A 4,584-nucleotide genomic window follows, 5' to 3' on the forward strand; every position below is an offset into this window, starting at 1 on the left:
TTCATTTTTAGTACAGTTTTTATTTCATGCTTACCTCAAAGACTCGAAAGCGAAACGCGAGGAAAAAATGCCTGTAACATGTCATGTTTTCGATCAAGTTCGAACTTCATTGCACTGTTCACGAACTCTATTTATTCATTTGTTGTGGATGCGATATGGAGAAATATTTTATCATAAAGCGATGATTATGGAATAATCCATGCCAGTAAATGTAGTCGACATCAGCTAACCGTATTTATTGCTAGTCGTTTACAAATGGTGCCCGTCGACAAAATGGTTTAACAATTTGGAGAGTGAGGTATTGCACTTGCGACGTGAGTTGCGCTGAGAGATATGCCACCTCAGTGAGACTGAAGTTTCCCTACAATGGGATTCACGGTGGGTCTATGCAGCAACAAACTCAAGCGCTTAAAATGGTCTCACTAATTTTCTAGCTCTGACATAAATGGTAAACTCTAAAATTGAATGTACCATGTATATCGTATGACATGAAATGCATGTTGACATCATCTAGCCGCTATTATTGCTTCTTATTGGCGCATGGTTTTCGACGACGGCAAAAGGTTAACACAATTTGAAAAAGGAGCTATTGCACTTGCGACGTGAGTTGCGCTAAGAAATATGCCACCTCATTGAGACTGAAGTTTCCCTACAATGGGATTCACGGCGGGTCTCTGCAGCAACAAACTCACGCGCAAACACAAAAGGTATGACATGTTTTCCAGAGTAGACAAAGCATGGCAGGAGCAAAAATGATACAAAATGTTAAAAATTCAGAAACACATTCAATGAACAAAAAGGCATACAATAAAACACATAACATTTAAAATGACAATGATTTTTGTACCGGACAATGACGCACAGTAAATCCACAACAAACAATTAAATGCGCCTAGGCATGAATTTGATGTTACTCCATATAATGGAAATTTTTCGTTTACTAATTTGCAACTGTATCATTTGCATATTATATTTTCCCAAACAGACGATTACTCATATCGACATATAGACGTTGCATATATCGACATGTTGAATTAGCGTTAAATAATGTACTTTCTATTCTATGACTATGTACCTTGGTATATGTTGAATTATACGTTGAATTAAAATTATGTTCTGTTCTGATTATTCATTTTGTGAGTTACATAAGGTGACTATGACACTGCCAATCCACCAGCCCACTTGTTCAACGACACCAGTCATTCAAATAACTTGTTTTCCCTTTATAAAATGTGTTTTAAAATATAGAAATGTGCCTGTCAAAATGAATTAGAAGTAAAATAAAAAAAAACACAATCAAGGGACATAATTTGTACCTAGGGTAAAATAGAGTTATGTAACCTTATTGAATAACGGTCGTCATTAATTGTGTGAAGTATTAAGTACATTGAATGATGGTACTTTTGATGGTATATCCAACTTGCCCTAAAACTTTAACCTGCTCTAAAACCTTAACCTTAGTCACTCAGGGGCCATAAGTTGTATAAAGGTTAATGTGGAGTTATGTAACCTCATTGTGTTATGGTCCTGAACAATTGCGTAAAGTATTAAGTACATTGAATGAAGGGTATAGAAGTTATTAATACATATCCTATCCTGCCCTAAAACTTTTACAGAAGTTCCATAGTCAATCAGGGGCCATGATTTGTATAAAGGATAATATGGAGTTATCTGACCTCATTATGTGATGGCCGTGAACAACTGTGTGAAGTATTTAGTCAATTGAAAGAAGGGTATTGTACTTATGAGTGAAAATCCAAACTTGTCCTAAAAATATAACCAGACGCCGTCGCCGGCGGCTGGGCGAGTAGTAGACCTCCTTATTCCTCGAATAGTCCAGCTAATAAAATGCACATGCGATTGATCTACCGTCATTCAAATTACAAAGGGGTCCTGGCCCCAATTTCTCGAAACTTCTTAAGTCTCTTATAACTGGATTAAGCTAAACCCACTATTTTTGTCATTCAATATTTTTCGTTTTATATACTTTTTTAATTGTTTTAATAATCAAAATAAGAATTATCATTACGATTATCTTTTTCATATGTAAAAAAATCTATATCAGCATTTATTTTGTCTAATTGAAATAAGCATCTTAAGACTTAGGCCTATGCTATGGATCTTAAGAAGTTTCGAGAAATTAGGGCCTGGTAACTTAAACCTTACAAGTTTAAAACAGCACTTTTGGCGAATTACATTTCAGAGTCCATATCACCAAGTCCGTCTTTATGTTTATAAGAATACTCTGGCACCAAATCCATAAGGCATGTGAACACAAAGTATTCTCTCATGTCCTCATTGTAGAATGCGCCTAGTCGCCTGACGTGACTGTCCCCGAGAATTGCAACTTTCTTCTTAATAACAAGAGTTAACAGAACATAAATGCTATATATTTGAATGAACACACCTTTATATATACTGACAATCTGACGATTGTGCTCACGGCATGCTAAGGTGTAAATTTTGCTACAAACACTCGTTACACGATTCTAACTTTGATCTATCAACAAGCGCTTTTATTAGGTTCTGCGAATTCACACCTTTTTACCAAACACGTGAATTTTAACATATCACGTTTTTAAGCCTCAATGTGTTGAGACTTTATGAGCCAATTTTAAATTCCACATTCGCTTTCAATATTTCCCCTAATATTCGTCGCCTTTCTTTTTAAAAGCAAATGCGTACAACGCTTTTCTTAAAATCTATTACCTAGATACATATTAAACTATTAATATACCAAGAACAATACGAATAACATTGATCAAACGTACATATATATAAATAGTAAACACTGACGTGCAATGTACTATTGAAATGCATCGCATTAAGAAATAAATATTCAGATTGTTTCTCTCATACATCGCGTACTCTTACGTGTTACCTTCGTGTAAATACAAGGTTTAATTTCTGGTTCACAGGAGCATTCCGTTTTGAACCAGAACGCCATTGGAGTTCAATACACATCATATTATAGTCATCAGTGACAGCATGGTTTCAAGTACTGACCGCACAATAAGAATCTGTCACAGCGGGGTGTCATTACTGATAGGTAACAGACATGGACCAATATCTCACAATGACATGTCCATATCGATATTGAGACGAGTATTGCATGTATGTATTTAAAAGGTATGCTTTATGATATAAAATCTTATATTATGCGTTTATTCATTTAGTACACTTAATGACCAATGTTAAAATGATGTTGATGATTCGTATTTACGTGCAGTGATGGTATTTAAGTGAAAATGTATTATTTGCATTTCTTTCTTCACGAGATTGTGCAATGAAACATAGCAAACGATCCCACGAAACTGTTGAGACACATACAAATCGCTATGATACACATAAGAACAATTGTATAATCAACTCCCGCTTGATACCAATTATTCACCTTTCTCGACACACAACTTGTTCACAATACACAATTATTATTTTTATTGATTAACTTATATAGCACCCTTTTAATATACACGTTCAAAGGCGCTTTCAACCATATAAACTGATAACTAATTACAAGCAATATCAATAAAAAAATAAGACAGCTATTAAACAATCAATGTACGACATACTAAAAATAAGAAAATCAATAAAAAATAATAATGTGATATTGAATTACTAGTTTGAAGTTAAAACATAAAATATCAAACACAAAATAACTCCAGCCCGTGTAAAGTACACAACTTCTGTGTATTGCTCTTTATCTTCATTACCGTCTGCTGTCTTATCAGATCTCACATTTGAGTGTCTTGCTGTGCAGTACCGTGCGGTGCCGTCCAATACAGTACAAAATTGAATGAACAAAAAATGAGCATGTTATCATACTTTGTTGATTTTGATTACGTTTAAGTCACCCAAACCCCCCATCCACCGACTCCCCTTCCTCTCTCAAACTACAACCAACTACGGCATACAAGCGATGACACAATAAAGTAATTAATCCCGGCGTACAAAACCTCGCATTACTTATGAACATAAAAAGGGTGCCGGGTTTAACTACCCCCCCCCCCCCACCCTCACCCTCCACATACGACTACGTGTGGCATACAAGCGATGCACACAATGATTTAGATCATCCCGGCATACAAACCAAGTCGCATACTCTATCGTATGTACTTTTGAAAATAAAAGGGGGTTCCGTGTTTTTGCCCCCACCACCTCATTTGACTCCCACTGCCCTCTCCAACCACGAACAACTACGGCATACAAGCCATAAACACAATGCAGATTTGAAGCAACGGCGTAAGAACCTCCTCGCATACTCTTCTTTTGTATGAACTTATGTAAATGAAAGAGGGTCCCGGGTTTTAGTCACCACGACCCCCACCCCCACCCCTCCCCCGACTTCACTACCCCTCTCCAACCTCCAACAATTACGGCATACAACATTTGAACACAAAGTATTAAATCCGGGCGTATAAAAGAAAACGAAATATACCTATGAAAATGAAAGGGGAGTTCGGTATTTACCAGAATTCGGCATTCGGTATTTCCACCGACCGAACTGATTTATGGGCGGGTTTATGTATTAAATGGCAAATTGCGTTTGACAGCCGAAATTTTAAGCTTAAAGTTAAACCAGTC

The sequence above is a fragment of the Mya arenaria genome, chromosome 1 (assembly GCF_026914265.1).
Source record: "Mya arenaria isolate MELC-2E11 chromosome 1, ASM2691426v1".
In the NCBI taxonomy this organism is placed as follows: Eukaryota; Metazoa; Mollusca; class Bivalvia; order Myida; family Myidae; genus Mya; species Mya arenaria.